The sequence below is a fragment of the Urocampus carinirostris genome, chromosome 10, assembly GCF_059441175.1.
Source record: "Urocampus carinirostris isolate Australia breed hairy pipefish chromosome 10, RoL_Ucar_1.0, whole genome shotgun sequence".
NCBI classification, from domain to species: Eukaryota; Metazoa; Chordata; class Actinopteri; order Syngnathiformes; family Syngnathidae; genus Urocampus; species Urocampus carinirostris.
Window position 1 is genome coordinate 38,367,739 of NC_142358.1, and position 16,837 is coordinate 38,384,575.

Consider the following 16,837-nt stretch of genomic DNA (forward strand, 5'->3'; position numbering starts at 1 on the left):
ATAGGAAGCGCTAAAAGATACACACTGTCCCTTTAATCAGACCACTATAGTGCCAAGGTCAACCTCAGAAGGTGAATGTGAAGACTTCCAAGCCATAAACACACTGTGATTTTTCTAAAGGATAGAACGAACCCAAAAATAAGTGCCTTCTCGAATCTTGGGGGTTTTGAGACAATCTTCAACATTTTATAATCCCGGTTTGCTTTAAGAGGCTTCGTTTTTGAAACATGTACAATAGCGAAGCTTGGTTTTCTTTTTTATTCTGAAAAACTGGTGCTTACCTCAGGACCACACACACTTAAAGACACGGCCGCATGCATTTGTTCTGCTTTTAAACCTGCGGTTATTGTCTGTTCCTACATTATAATTTCACAGCATCTGATTTTGCTCCTTTATTGTTTTGTGCGGCGTTCACTTTCCATGTGTTGTTCTTTAAAAAGAGAAAAAACGGGCGTCTGCGGGTCTGCCCCGGTCGGTGGTAGTCTTCACGGGACGTCTGCGAATATCAGAACCGCACTCGGGGCGAGCGGCGTGCCATGTTGTTGTTTGGGTTCCAATCGTAGCTTCCAGGGATTTATATTACATGCGCTCACTTTTAAAAAAAAAACATGTTTATTCGTGTATAAGACGCACTTTTGTCGGTAATTATTTTTTTTTTTCCATTTTAATTTTCGTACGACGCGTGGGAGATAGATAGATGTCTCAGTTTTTCAAATTTCTATTCATTTTTCAATATTATTAATATGCTAAAATACATAATTCAACTGTCGGCATGCAATAATGACCTTAAAGGTGCTGTCAAGAACTCGAAATGTTTTACTCACTGTCGCCAACTTCTGGCTTAAATCCTCATCGCAGCCTTCGTCATGCCGCTTGTGTAGCGCGTTTTGCATAAATTCTTCCTTTTTCATCTTTTTTTGGTGTTTGAGTTGGCAATTGGATTGTATTTGAAACAGTCCTTTTCTTACTTTCGCCATTTTCATGCTGCACGAACAGGAAAACCTTGAGCACAAGCATGAAATGACTCAATACCTTCTATGACTCCGCCTTCTTTCCTCCGGCATAATGTGTTCTGGAGCAGATAGGCGCAGTGGAAAACAATGATAAAGGCTCTTTGAACTCGGTTGGACATTGTTGACACCTACTAAATAGACAAAATGTTCAACTTTCAACAGGACACCACAAATGAGCTTTACCCACTTACATACCTAGTATGCGATAATGGCCATTATTGCATACGATATCATTTTGTAATCCATATTTTTTGTTGATCTATTGCAGGGAAAAATGTTTTAATTAACTATTCGCTGATTAGCGATTGTTTCGACAAACTCGTTAAGTGGTACCAAAACTAATTACAGGTGATTTATAAAAATACGTCTAATTAATGATTGTTTGCAAAATTGAACAGTTTTGAGCCTTTTTCTCGAAAACTAATTATCGTCAGTAATTCCTGACACTGTAATTTACTGACAATTTAAACTCTTGAACACAATAGCTAAATGAAATCTACAATATTTAAAGGTGAGGTGCATAGTTAGAGGTGTCTTTAAAAATTAGTTCAAGGAGCTGTTGTATATTTTTTTTGCACCGCGCCTATCTGCTTTTATTTTACTTTTAACCTCAGTGTTCCATCACAGAGTGCATTACTCTGAAGGGAATGGATGGTGAAGGAGAGTGATTCATCGCACGCGCTAGCGCTTTACTTTTATACTACAATGAAAATGGCGAAAGTAAGAAGAGGACTGTTTCAAAGACAGTCTAGATGCCAACCCAAACCCCTAAAAGGATGAGAATGGAAGAGTTTATTCAAGCGCATCCAAGAGTTTTACATACTTGCACACGTAACTAAAGGGTGATTTCAGCCTGAAGATGGCGCCAGCAAGTATAAAATTTTGAAGTTGCGGACAACACATTGAGTGTCATACAAAGACTAATCCATCATCAGATAGTTGGTTCTCTTGTTTTGGGGGGTTTTAGTTATCTTCCAGGATGTCCCTCGTCGTGCTTTTTTGGGGGGTTTTATCCATCTTTCAGGACATCCCTCGACGTGCCTTTTCGGTTTTAGTTATCTTTCAGGATGTCCATCGTCGTGCTTTTTTGGGAGTTTTATTCATCTTTCAGGATGTCCCTCACTGTGTTTTTTCGGTTTTATATACTTTCAGGACTACTTCTTTTCCCCTTTTCTCAACGTTAGACTCTTGCACAGTAAATTTTTTTGGAATTTTGTGGATTTCAGCTTGATCCATGACTTAGAGCTTGAAAGACGCGACTTATATGGAGAACGCTTCCTCTTTACAGCCCGAATTACCATCTTACTAGACGGTAACTCTATATATCAGTATTAGCGCAAAACAGCAGTGCTAAACTCACCGAAAATCGACTTTTGAGTGTAATTAGAGTCACGCGGTTGCATTCAATGTTTTGCGATTGTTGTCAAACGATATTTTCAACCGATCAATCATTACGGTAATATATATCGTACGTAACAAGCATCCAAACTTTGAGTTTTTGGTCAAAAATGTGCGTCCTACACGAATAAATACGGTACATTCGGCGTACACACATGTGTTGGGAGGAGGCGTTTGTGTAACCGGAGAGTGTGGGAAATCCAGGCGCTCCTACATTAGTTTTAATGAAAATCTTGCCCAACCGCCCTGTTAAAACAACAGCCTTTTTTCCCTCTATAGTTTCGAAGCTCGGAGAGGAAGAGACAGCTCAAACGTTTTTCTTTTTTTTTCTTAAGGAAAATCTCTAACACACACACTCGCCCATAGAAAAATAAACCTCGTGCGCTCGAAAGTGTCAATTATAGAGTTTCCTTACACTGCGTTAATCCTCCACTTTGTCCCCGTACTCACTCTGTATTTAAAGCAAGTACTGAGTACAAATTACTCCAGGTAAAAATAAACAAATCAATTCTAACACTTTTTTTTCTACCCAGAATGATACCCAAGAGTTGGCACTTTTTTTTTAAATTCATCCAAACCATCGGTGTCCACACTATGGCACGCGGGCCATTTGTGGCCCAACAACCGTTTTTCACTGGGCCACTTATTCACACTCTGAATATAGCACGAATATGAAAAGCAGATTGTATAACCCAGTCACTCAAACTGGAAAGTAAATAAATCAACAAGTTTCTCCCTCCTTTTTTGCTTCCCAGAATAACACGTAAGCCCAGAGGTGTCCTAGCTATGGCACGTGGGGCATTTGCGGCCCACCGATCATAGTACACCGGACTACCGCTTATAATAGAAATATCTTATAAAAATCTGAATTTTTGGGGTTTATTATCAATATTATCAGTGTTTTGTTACTCATCTGAGGAGTTTACACTCTTTATTCAGACACATTTTTTCCCTGATGTATTTACACAATTGGTGTCCAAGCTATGGCGTGTAGGCCACTTTGAGCCCAAAGCGTGAAATAAAAACAATCTGTCGCTGTCATGTGAAAAAAAATACGAATTGGTATTTCTTTTTATTTATTCATTATCTAAATCGTTCTTCAGTGGCTTGTTAAGAGTTATTATAATGATATTTATTAATACTAATTATAATTTGAAAAAAATATTCTTCAAAATTAGTTTTTTTTAGTTTTTTAAGGGGTAATGGTTTTCCAAATGTGTCACTAATAAATGTATTTTTACTTTAATGTAAAAAAAAATAACTCAATTTAATTTAGGGGGGATAGTTGTATTTTTGCATGATTTTGAAAAACATTTTCATGCGAAATTGATGATTTAAGTAAAATTATAACCACACCCGACCTTAAGATTTCACGGTATCTGTTTATAAACAAAAGCAGGATTTAAAAAACATGGTTTTTGGTGTGTTTGGTAAATAACAGCTTTAATTAAACATTTTTCAGTTCTTTCCTAAAGTTGCTGAACATAACGAAATCCTGAGTTTAGACTTTAGTATACACTCAAAATAAGGAGAGAGGACAACAATGTATTTTTTCTAACTTGCGAGGAGGACAGGGAGAGAAGCCTTTAGATAAGAAAGTCCAACCTGTTCTAAAGGCCCTCCCCCGAGCACTTTTTAAAAAATCTCTTAGGTTACAAAAGATCTGATCTATTCCAAAGTATCCGGATATCAAATAATGTCAAAATAATTTTGACGATGATTAAAAACAGTGCATAGTAGTCAAAACAAGGAACAAAAGTGCGCAATAACAGTCAACACAACGAACTGGCATCCAATGCAATCTCCTTTCCAGCTGTCTAATATTAAGTCAAATCATGTTTGTTTGTATAGCCCAAAGGGGTGCACAGATTATTGCAAACTACAGATTATTGTTACACCATCCCCTGATCTAAAACCTACATGAGGGCAAGGAAAAACTCAAAAACCTCTGGTCAAGTCATGTGTATTTGTAGAGTCCTTAATCACAAATAGTCTCAAAGTGCTGCACAGACCACAGATTGGTGTAAACCACTGACTATTCTGACATCATCCCCCGATCTAAAACCTACATAACGGCAAGGAAAAACTCAAAACCTCAACATGAGGGAAATGAAGAAACCTTGAGAAGGGTAAAATTCAGGGGACAGAGCATTCCACAGCACCGGGCCCCGAAAGTAGAACGCTGTCCCACCTACAGATTTCCTCTTGGCTCTTGGGATCACTAGTAGACCAGCATTTTCAGGCTCTGGACTGGAACATAGGGGGAAATTAAATCTGAAACATATGAGGGAGCAAGTCCATGCATGATTTTGTGTCCTACCAACAGAACCTTAAAATCACATTTTAAGCTAACCCCGAAGAAAAGTATAGTTGTATTCATGAAGGGGCTTGAATCTTGAATCAAAAATGCTAAATCTTCTGATGATATAAACCTAAAAATAGCGTGTTTGTTCAGAGAGCAGAGAATTTAAATCAATTACCTAACCAAGCAGCTACCGCGTAACCGTGTACGCATAAATTCCGCGTCGCCTTGTTCTCCAGATCGGAACTTTTCACGGATTTACCCACAAAAAGTGCGAATAATGTTTCCCAAGCGGATCGCCCACGAGAGTCCGCCGGCCGGAAGCGCTAGCTTGTCTGTTTATGCCATCGGAGCTAGCGAAGCAAGGCCTTTAACACACGTCCCGGGAATTAAGGCGGGCGCGAAGGAGACGAGTCGAGAAGCAGGAAGTGAACTTTTGGCCGTGCTGCAGGATGTGCGGAGGCAGATCGAGCCAAGCCAGCCAAGAGGGGTGGGGGGTGGAGAGTGAGCGCAGGCTAGTGTCCGCCTCAAAAAAGCCAGCCAGTTTAAAACGCTCCATTCACAAAACAAGTCGACGGTATCTTCACATTTCCTTCGTTTTTTTGTGAAATGTGTCAAGGCTGCAGGTTTTGGATGGCGTTTGAGCTTTTTGTGGCGAGGATGTTGGAGATTTATCGTTAAAAAAAGAGGAGGGGGATCGGTGCGGTCGTTTAGGTAGGCTGTGTCCCAAGAAAAGTGCAGTGTACTTATTCAAAAGGAATTCCACTTCCTGAGGCAATTTTCAAAACCGCACAAATCATTTCTCATCCATTTTAACATACGAGTAACTTTCCCGTTATTTTGTTGTTGCTAGGTAAAGTCATTTAATTCTGTCAGGCTAACCAATAAGAACCATTCAATTATGTCACATGTTAAAAAAATCCAAATGACTCAAACATAACTGAGGAAACCAGAAATAAGCCACGCCGACTTGTTGCTAGGTAGAATTCATAGGACTTAACCAATGAGAAAATAGTCAGAAGTATATTTTATTAGTGGCATATTTTGCTTAACATACAGGATTTTTTTTCAATTAAGAGAAATGTTAAACACTTTCCCATCGTACCCTAAAACATAACTCAGGAAATCAGAAATAAGCCACTCCTACTTGTTGCTAGGCAGAAGTCATAGGACTTAACCAATGAAAAAATAGTCAGAAGTATATTTTATTAGTGGCATATTTTGCTTAACATACAGGATTTTTTTTCAATTAAGAGAAATGTTAAACACTTTCCCATCGTACCCTAAAACATAACTCAGGAAATCAGAAATAAGCCACACCTACTTGTTGCCAGGTAGAACTCATAGGACCTAACCAATGAGAAAATAGTAAGAAGTATATTTTATTAGAGGCATATTTTGCATAACATGCAGGATTTTTTCAATTAAGAGATATGTTAAACACTTTCCCATAGTACCCTAAAACATAACTCAGAAAATCAGAAGTAAGCCACGCCTACTTGTTGCTAGGCAGAAGTCATAGGACTTAACCAAGTTTATTCTCAAAGCATTATAATTTGAATAACATACAGAAATTGTTCGATTCCGGGATATTATCAAAGCAATCGCAATTCTTCCAAAATATAGCAAAGAAAATAAGAAATAGATAAGAAAAAAAAATAAATAAGAAAATTGTTGCAAGATAGAATTCATAAGTCTTAACCAATAAATAAAATTGTAAGGAATTTATTTTCAAAGCAGCATATTTTAAATAACCTATATAAAATAGAAATTAAAATAAATATAAAAAAATAAAAATTACACAAACATAACTGAGAAAATCAGAAATAAGCCACGTCTACTTGTTGCTAGGTAGAATTCATACCAATCAACCAATGAAAAAAACTAAAACCGTAGCCGCTTATTTTCAATAATGAATAGGAATTGTTCAGTTATAGAACATATTTTAAAAACATTTAAATACTATTTTGAAACATAATCAAGCTGTTGCTAGGTAGAATTATAGGTTTTAACCAATGAAAAAAAAGTTTATTCTCAGAATTTTTGCTAGGAATTAGGTTACATTATGTATTAAAATATATGTTTTTTCATTTCTTACATTTCTTATATAATGTTAAAAAACAAAGATATCTTTTTAATCTTAAAGACAAATTGACCTAGATTGTATATTGATTATGTGCTAGCATTAAAATAATAATTTTCAACCATGTATTTGTATTAATATTTCTCAAATTGTTTTACCATCTTTGAGTTAATGCACAAACGATGTTCCCAACCTAAATGTTTACGTTCCCAACCTAAATGTTTACGAATACGGCCAAATTAGTCGAATTAGTGTCGTTGGAGTCTCTGGGAAACCCTCTCCTCAAGTCCTCTAGCTTTCTCTTGTCGGCCCACGTCTTTCCGCAAGATGGTGTCCCGGCTACTCCCATGCGCGTGCCAAGGAAGCCCCCCCTAGGCGTCACGATGTCTGGAAAACTCAAAACAACACCGAGCGTTTTTAAGTCACCAGGGCCTTGTTCTCAAAACAATGCCTGCCGTCCTCCGTCAGTGTCCTGTCATCAACAGAACTAGACAAAATATTCTGCATTCGGAACGGCGCGACCTGTCATCTTCATTGCAACCAATAAATGTAACTTGTATTCAATCGTATAAAATCGTTTATAGTGAAATGTATAAAATCCTTCAGGAAAATAAATACAGTAATGAAAATAGGGTAATATGCAAATGTGGGGGTGGGGTTCAATGTGGGCTTTTTCTCCCCCAGATGGGGTTAAAGAGCCTCATGGAATGAGGAAGAAATGATCTCCTCAGTCTGACTGTGACAGCAGTCTGTCGCTGAAGCTGCTCTTCTGTTTGGAGATGATGCTGTGTAGGGTAGGGAGAGAGAGAGTAGGGAAATCTAAAGGAAAAAAACGGCCCGGCTTTAAAATCGTAGAAAGGACGTTTCAAAAAGGAAACATTAAACGATTCGTGCTGCCTCCAAAAGGGAAAATCGCTGACCTGACATTAAATGATATATATATTTTAATAGTCTTTGGCAGTCTTCAGTTTGATGGACTACAAACCGGATTTGCAACGATTTCCTTTTAGTGTGGATAATTACGGGTTTGTTTTTTTATTGGGTTTCTTTTTTTAACTCTCTGTTCTTATCTAAAAATGACAGCAGAAGTGGCTCGTTTTATTTATACCTTTGCCCTCCTGAAAAGGAAGATAAAAATACTCTGAGAAGCTGCTTTTCATTTATTTCAATTTATTGTCACGACTTACACCAGCTTTATCCGACATCTTATTGGATTTACCGTAGTTTCCGCACTACATGGCGCACCGGGTTATAGGGCGCACCCCGAAAAAAAAAGTTTTCGGTCCTATTTTTGACATACATAAGACGCACCGGATTATAAGGCGCTACAATGGGAACGTTAACAAAACAGTTAGATGATTCAGTCCAACTGATTACCCCCTTAACATTCCCAAAGCTTGCAAAGAAGCAAATACGTGTCGAGAACACGTGCGGATGCGGTGTCCGTACGATGTCACTCAAATGCATCGTTCCATCATTCGGAAGGTTAAAGTCTTGGGATTCAAGAAATGCCACCATTCCTTAGTTTCTATTTTCTTTTTCGCTCGCAACTTTACTGTGCATATGACAAGAAACACTTGGAATTGAGTTTAATTTAAAAATAGACACTCCATTCCATCCATTATCTGCACCGCTTATCACAGAAACATCGAGTTCAGTCTGAAAGAAGAGACAGGGACAATATAAAACCCGGAGTAGCTCACCGAAGTCGTTGTGTTCATAATGATGTGCAGCTAATGTCCTCTTATATCCGTGAGTGCAGTAAATCCAGGAGAATAAAATATTTACAAATACAGAATAGAAAAAAATGCTTTCTCTATGCCGTCAGCCACGTGCTATACGCATTCATCTTTTTCGGCCAATTGCAGGCTTTGTTTTGCCGTTTAAGCCAATGCCAGCCTGTAAATGATAAAAAGGATCCGCCCCTTGACCTCCGAATAACTTTAGCCAATAGTGATCGATTTAAATGATGATTGACACATTGGTTAGCCAATGAAACGCCGGTGAATAAATCCCAGCATACACCGCGTACTACTTGGCGTTCGGGGGAAAATCTAGTCGGCGGCTGCAAGTTAGTTGGAAAACTTAATATTGATCCCTATATAAGGCGCACTGTATTATAAGGCGCATGGTCAGCTTTTGAAAAAAATAAAGGCTTTTAGGTGCGCCTTATAGTGCGGAAAATACGGTAACTCTTATTTGATTTATGTAGTTCTGTCTATTAAGGCTTTTCAACCTACCTTAACTTGAACTCTTGAGTTAAAGCTTCAAAACTGCTTCAACTTTTACTAAACCTAAAGCTTTAAGGCTATTTTAACTTTATTACTTTCGTGCTGAAGCAGCTTTAAAGCTTTAACTCGGAGTTTAGATTAATTCCATCTGTTTTAACTGCTTTTAAACTTCTTGGCATTCACTGTTTTAACTCAGAGTTCAAGTAAAGATTTAACTCCAGAAGGTTAAACTCTCTTTTAACTCTTCAGGCAGGAAAACAGGGCAGGATATTGTCGGAGAGTACAAAAGCTTGCCTAGCTAAGAGCATAGGTTTGCAGACGGTCTGACGGGTTCTTTTGGAAGACAGGAGTTTAAAAAGAGTTCAACAGCCAATCAGGTCCCGCGGCTGTTGGTGCCAACGGGGCAACAGCAGGTAATTTTGACAAACTTACAGGGTTGGGTAGGGTTACTTTAACTGGATTACTTTCAATTACTTTTGGATTACTCCAATACCAATGCTAATAAAAGACAAAAGAAACTAAATATGAATAAAATGAGTAAATTTTGTGCAAGCTTGGGGAGTAACGGAATACATGGAACGGCAAAAATGATGTTGGCAAGCTGTTTGGATTTATTTTCATTTGGTTTCTGTCCCATTTTATGTTAGTTTTGCCAAAAGAGATCAAAGCCAGGAGAGAAAGCTTACCACGTGTTGTGAGTCATCATTTTATTCACATTTAGTTTCTTTTGTCTTTTATTAGCATATTTGCTATTGGAGTAATCCAAAAGTCATTGAAAGTAATCAAGTTAAAGTAACCCTACCCAACCCTGCAAACTTATTAGCACAGCGCTCGTATCCATTTAAAACTCTCGTGGGCCGCACTGACATGAAACTTTCAGGGGTCTCAAACTATCGTCACCCGGGCCGCAAATGCCCCCCGCTTCAACAAGATAGCGTTGAGTTTATCCTTTTCCATATTTTTCTCCACCAGCTGCAGTTTTCCGCCACGTCTCACCCCTTTCCGAAAGTCCCACGTTTGTATTCCGTTCCCCTCCCTCCCTAAATCTTCCTCACCTTCCAGCAAACGCCCCCCTCCCACGCCCCCGATCCACTTACTCCCAGCTGTTTCTCATGCTGAAGAAGACACTTGTCTAAATGTTTACACCCGGAGCTACTTTCTTTTTTCGATCGATTTGCAAAAGAAACCCCGCCGCCGCGTGGGCGGACCTCTTATGTATGAAGTTTGCCCCCTTCCCTTCCCCAAAGGGTCTCCAGAAAGACCTTCGGAGCAGATGAAACGTGGAATAGCGTTCAGAAAAATGCCAGGACGCGAATTAAATTGCACACTTGCCCAGGGGCTGCCAAGGCATGCACCGAGTTAAAGGAAAGAGGATAAAGAAGATGTTCCAAAATTGTAAAATAGAAAACAAAAAAAGTTAACGTGGAATAGCGCTCAGTAAAATGCCAGCGAAGTAAACGTGTATAAAATTGCTCAATTGCCAAAGTCATGCACCGAGTTGAAGGAAAGAGGATAAAGAAGATGTTCAAAAACAGTAGGGAAGAGATGAAAGAAAAATTGGATATATTCTAAACTTAGCAAATTCTTCAAAATGGATCCAAGTATGGTGAATTTTCCGTGACATTTTAGATAATGGGGGAGCCATTTTGAAATGTCACCAAATTCTTCTGCTCAAATAGATAGATGGATAGATAGATAGATAGATAGATAGATAGATAGATAGATACAGTAGCTATAGATAGATACAGTAGCTATAGATAGATAGATAGATAGATAGATAGATACAGTAGCTATAGGTAGATAGATAGATACAGTGGCGATAGATAGATAGATACAATAGCTATAGATAGAAAGATAGATAGATATAGATACAGTAGTTATAGATAGATAGATAGATAGATAGAGTAGCTATAGAAAGATAGATAGATAGATAGATAGATAGAGTAGCTATAGAAAGATAGATAGATAGATAGATAGATAGATAGATACAGTAGCCATAGATAGATGGATAGATACAGGAGCTATAGATAGATAGATACAGTAGCGATAGATAGATAGATAGATACAATAGCTATAGATAGATAGATAGATACAATAGCTATAGATAGATAGATATACATACAGTAGTGATAGATAGATAGATAGATAGATAGATAGATAGATAGATAGATAGATAGATAGATACAGTAGCTATAGAAAGATAGATAGATAGATGGATAGATACAGTAGCTATAGATAGATAGATAGATACAGTTGCGATAGATAGATAGATAGATAGATAGATACAATAGCGATAGATAGATATATAGACACAGTAGCTATAGATAGATAGATAGATAGATGGATAGATAGATAGATAGATACAGTAGGTATGGATAGATAGATAGATAGATACAGTAGCTATAGATAGATAGATAGATGGATATTTTATTCATCCCCGTAGGGAAATTCACACTTCCAGCAGTATCCTTGTGTTGAAAAATAAAATAATAAAATAAAAGACATAAAATACAAAAATACCCAATATAACGAGTTGAAATAGAATATTTAAAAAATAGTGCTACGGAAAATACACACTGTAATAAAAATAGGGTGGGTTTGGGGTTTTAATGTGGGCTTTTACTCCCCCGGGTGGAGTTAAAGAGCCTCATGGCATGAGGAAGAAATTATCTCCTCAGTCCGTCCGTGGAACATGACTGTGACAGCAGTCTGTCGCTGAAGCTGTTCTTCTGTTTGGAGATGATGCTGTGTAGTGGATGTGGAGTATTTCTAACAGTTTCTGCATGTATTTTTCTTGACCAAACACACCAAATTTCTATAAATAGAACAAAACGTTACTTTACAATAAATAATGTTGTCAGAACAGGAAACAGAACCCACTCGCGTAACGTCACTCACAGTTTATCGAGGAGAAGAGAGATCGTTGGTCACGGGGAGTAGATTGCTCAGACGCGGAAGTGGTATTTCCGTGGCGAGCGAAGGGAGAGTCGAGAGCGGGGGAATACAGACCGATGGCCGGGAGGAAAACAGGAACAAAAACACAGGACAGACGAAAACAGGGCTTGCTTTGTAAAAACAGAGATTCATAGACAGACCGACAAAAGGCTACTGACAGGACACTGTTTAAATATTGACAGGGAGCCAATCCGTCAACGAGCTGCAGCTGGTGCCCACGGGCGGGGCCAATTGGGCGCCATGGCAACCGTGACAGAAGCTGGAGCCACACAGCAGGGGCCAATTGGGCGCCATGGCAACCGTGACAAATCATCGAACCAAACTTCTTCTAGATTTAGCAGGGGCTTACGATAAATGCCGTATATTTCGCCAAAGATTATAATACTACTTGAACAGTCAGGACCAGAACGGAGACAGGACCCACTTGCGTGACGTTTCTCTCAGTTTTATTAGAAAAAAGGAAAGGGTTGCACCCACGATCCTGTGATCGCTGGACGCGGGAAGCAGGTCGCTCTGAACCCGGAAGTGGGACTTCCGTGGCGAGCGATGACGGTGTCAGGAACGGGAAAAAAACGGGTCAGTAGCCGGGACAGGAGAGCAAAAACGTGGTCAGGATCAAAAAACGGGTCGAACCCGGGAAACAGACGGGAGCAAAAACAGGAGTGAGTCAGGGTCGAAAAAGCTTGCCTAGAGTACACTGAGGTTCGCAGACGGACTGACAACCGCTGACCGAGAGACGAGGGTTTAAATAGTGACATCGGTAATCCTCTCGTATGATTTAGGGGAAAACATGTAGCAGATAAAATGTAGCATTTTTATGTCAGCATTCCTAATATTTTTAAAGTGTCTTTTTCGAACTGTGCCTGATATTTTCTATTTCCTTTCTTACTTAATTATCTTGAAAAAAATCATATAATCAAGGGCCTTATGTTTTGAAACGTTGAGTTTACGATATTTTTATACACGGATGTAACATATGAGTAAAAAGCAGTTCCACAAAAATTGATGATTCCAATAAGTCTAAAAATAGTTCTAGTTATGCTTTTTTGAAGTTTTCCACAATGTGAAATGAATTTTAACACTCAAAAACACACACATTGAGGAACGTATGAATTCATTTACTCTAAAAACACTCAGTGTACAAAAAAATGTTATATTACTGGAGTTTTCCCTATTTTTTATCCACCCAATCAGATTTTATAGTGCCTTCAAACTCACATTGGTCCCTCTGATATAAAAACCCAGTAAGCACGCGCATATCATACCTATACTTTACTATAAACAGAAATTTAAAAATACCTGCTTTTTTTACAGACTTATATCAGATGATAAGACTAATTTCTGATATCGCTAGATTTTTGATGCGTAAAATCCATCCATTATCTGCACCGCTTATCCTCAGTAGGGTCACGGGGGTCCTGGAGCCCATCTCAGCTGTCACTCGCTCATTCACACCTAGGGACAATTTGGACCGGCCAATTAACCTGACATGCATGTTTTTGGAATGTGGGAGAAACCGGAGTGCCCGTAGTACACCCAAACAGGCACAGGGAGAACATGCAAACCCCGCATGTGCGACCTTGCGTAAAATCCATCCCCACTATAAGAATTTTCTAGGGTTTTTTGTGTGTACTGGCCAATGCTACCGGGCGGCAATAGCTCTTCTTGGGATCAAGAGGTCCCAGGTTCGATTCCCGACTCCTCCGTGTTATATGTCCAAGTGTCCTTGGGCAAGACACTGAATCCCTAATGCCCCCGATAACAAAGTTGCATTGCAGGGCTGATGTTGCTAGCTAGTTAGTTAGTGTGTAAAAGTGAAAAGTGTGAAGCACATTGTAAAGCGCTTTGGGAGGTCTTCATTGACTTAAAAAGCGCTATATAAATGCAGAACATTTACATTTAAAGTCAAGTATGGCTGCAATTGGTTCAGTCTATAAAGAAAGAGTAAAAGAAAATGTGTACACATTTTTGGGACACCTGGTATACTCGTATGGGACAAAATAAAATTGTAAACAAACATACACGTGAAAGAAAAATAAATTTGGTGATATGTGACTTGAGCTGGTACAATGAGGTAGCAGGTGGATGCAGAGGGGTGGAGAATAGGCAACTGAGAACCAAAAAAAAACAGACTTTAAACCATACCCTTGTTTTTTTTGCCTCCATATTCTTAATAATGGTCCTGATTGTTAGGGAAAGTGTAAAGCACATCGTAAAGGTCTTCATTGACTTAAAAATCACTATATAAATGCAGAAAATTCACCTTTACATTTGCATTCGATAACAATTCACTGAAAATATACCTTGACATCTTTATCGGCTATTTTGCTAGCATACACTTTCTCACTTTGGCCTCTCTGCGATCAGGAAAACCAGTACAATGCACACACACACACATCAGAGGTGATTGGGACTGCTCTGTTCTTAAAGTGTGTGTGAACATTTTTTTTTTTAAATATATTTTTTAAAGGTTCACAAAAGTTTTGAATATCTTTCTCCAGGGATCCTTGAAAAGTCTTGAAAGGCATTGAATTTGATCTTTTAAAGTGAAAGCCTTAATCGGCATTACAACGTCTTGAATCCAATTTTCGAAAGTCAGATGTTTCATGTGTTCACGTGCTCTCGTTTAAGCCAATCAGATGTTTTGTTTTATGACTGTGTTTTCAATAAATGAGTCCATAAAACAGTTTATTTGACAAACTGATACCAGGTGACGAGCAACGATTTATTGCATCAGTATCAGACTGGTATTGAAATCTATGCAAACTTTTTGGATGTTTAGGGCTACTTTTGGCACTTAGGTCTACCTGATATGTTTTCCTAACAAAAACGAGTTATTACTATGTTGTTATTATGTATCAATGCTAAATCTATTCCACCCTGGTCATCCTGGAAGGGGGATTACTTGTGAGGCCCCTTCTCAAGGTTTCTTTTTTCCGTTGAGGTTTTGAGTTTTTCCTTGCCCGCATGTTGGTTTAAGATCAGGTAAATCCTATGCAGTCCTTTGAGACATTTTTGTTATTAAGGGCTATATAAATAAACTTGACATGTTATTACCAGGGTTTGATTATTAGAAGTAGGGTTGCAGCATGGTGGCGCAGTGGCTATTGCGTGTGCGGCACAGTTCTGAGGTCATGAGATCGAATCTCCTGTGTGGAGTTTGCATGTTCTCCAAGTCTAAGTACAATTGGCCAGTGCACACAAAAAAACCCTAGAAAATAGAATAGAATGGAATATACCTTTATTGTCATTGTTACAAAATGGGTTAACATATTGTGACAACGAAATTGGGCATGACGCTCCAGGTTCACACATTCACAGTGAGGTAAAAAAACAGGAAGATAAAGGAACAGAGAGATAAGGTTATAAATGTTTGATCTTACATTACACATAGTCCAGTGTTGGACTAAAATGCTGATAGTGGGGATGGATTTTACGCAAGGTCGCACATGCGGGGTTTGCATGTTCTCCCTGTGCCTGCGTGGGTTTCCTCCGGGCACTCCCGGTTTCCTCCCACATTCCAAAAACATGCATTTCAGGTTCGTTGGCCGGTCTAAATTGTCCCTAGGGAGCGAATCGTCTATCCCCCTGCTCACTGCCCGAGGATGGCTAGGATGCTCCAACACCCCCGCGACCCTAATGAGGATAAGCGGTGCAGATAATGGACGGGTTCAACCACTAAAGTGTCATATTGCCAAACTATTCTTTGATTACTGTCTTTATAACGTGAACACAGTTTTTGTTTTCATTTTTGGGGGTGCCCACTCCTGTTTTTAAGTGCCTTACGAGTGGGTCCCCCCCATGATGGGGAAAACAAGATTAGATTAGATTAGCTTTAATGAGGTCGCCCTCCTGCTTTTGGAGTGTCGCTTCTCGTAGAAGAAGTCATTATGAACTGGACGGAAAATTTAGAGGGAACGCCGGATCGTACACAGCCCGGGGGCTCCTCCTCCCCCACACAAATGGGAGATTAGGATTGATGGATCGGGCGACGGGTGGGATTATAATCTAATGAAAATGGCCGCCGTGTCTCGTGCCCGGGAGAAGGAAAGTTCAGTTGCGGGACAAGCGGGAACGAAAAGGGGGAACAAAAAATGGAGCCGTTTTCTGAGCAATACCACCAAAAACCGTACCCCTGCCTTATAAACGTCGATTTCATGAAATGAATGTATTTATTGCATGTCCAAATGTTTTATAGTTATTTTTTTGTGTGTGTACATTTCAACTGTTTTTTATGTATTGTATAAATATAAATTTTCAGTGTCATGAACCTGATGTTGATATGTTTTTTTTATTTTGAAAAAAAAAAAAAAGGCCATTTCGCTGTCTGTTTTGTCGCTATAATCCAAATCTTCCTCGCAATAAAATCCGATTGGATGACAAATTTCTAGTGTTTATTGTATTGTGTACGTGTGTTGATGAAAAATATCACATACATGGTCTTTTTACCCTTTTTTTCGTGTTAAATATTTTTATTTTTTTTTCGATTATGTGGTTTATGTCATGAACCGGAACAGGAGCAGGACCCAAATGCGTGACGATTCTCACACAAGCTTTTATTTTACGGGAAATGGGGAGTCATGCAGGTTAGGCAGCGGCGTGGAAAGACAGGAAGCCAGAGACCGACGAGATCGATTCCAATTGCTCGAGCAGATATCGGACAGATGGGGCCGATACCGGACAGGACGGGACAGACAGGATTGATATTGAAACAGGATATCGAAATTAAACAAGACAAACTAGACGGGAACGAAAACTGGAGAGAATAAATAACGGGAACAAAACTGTAAACTGATATTAAACAGGACAAAAATAAACGGGAAGAATACCGGACAGGAAAGGCCAACAGGAAACA

At 39.0% G+C, this 16,837-nt stretch overlaps 1 long non-coding RNA gene across 1 annotated transcript in view; it reads left to right on the top strand.

Moving 5' to 3' along the window:
• Window positions 1–16,367, top strand: part of LOC148358872 (uncharacterized) — a 288,823-nt gene extending 272,456 nt beyond the window's left edge. Inside the window, exon 2 of the long non-coding RNA XR_015851505.1 lies at window positions 15,522–16,367. This is a non-coding gene — a long non-coding RNA (uncharacterized LOC148358872). The remainder of the gene's footprint in view (window positions 1–15,521) is intronic.
• Window positions 16,368–16,837: the final 470 nt, after the last annotated feature.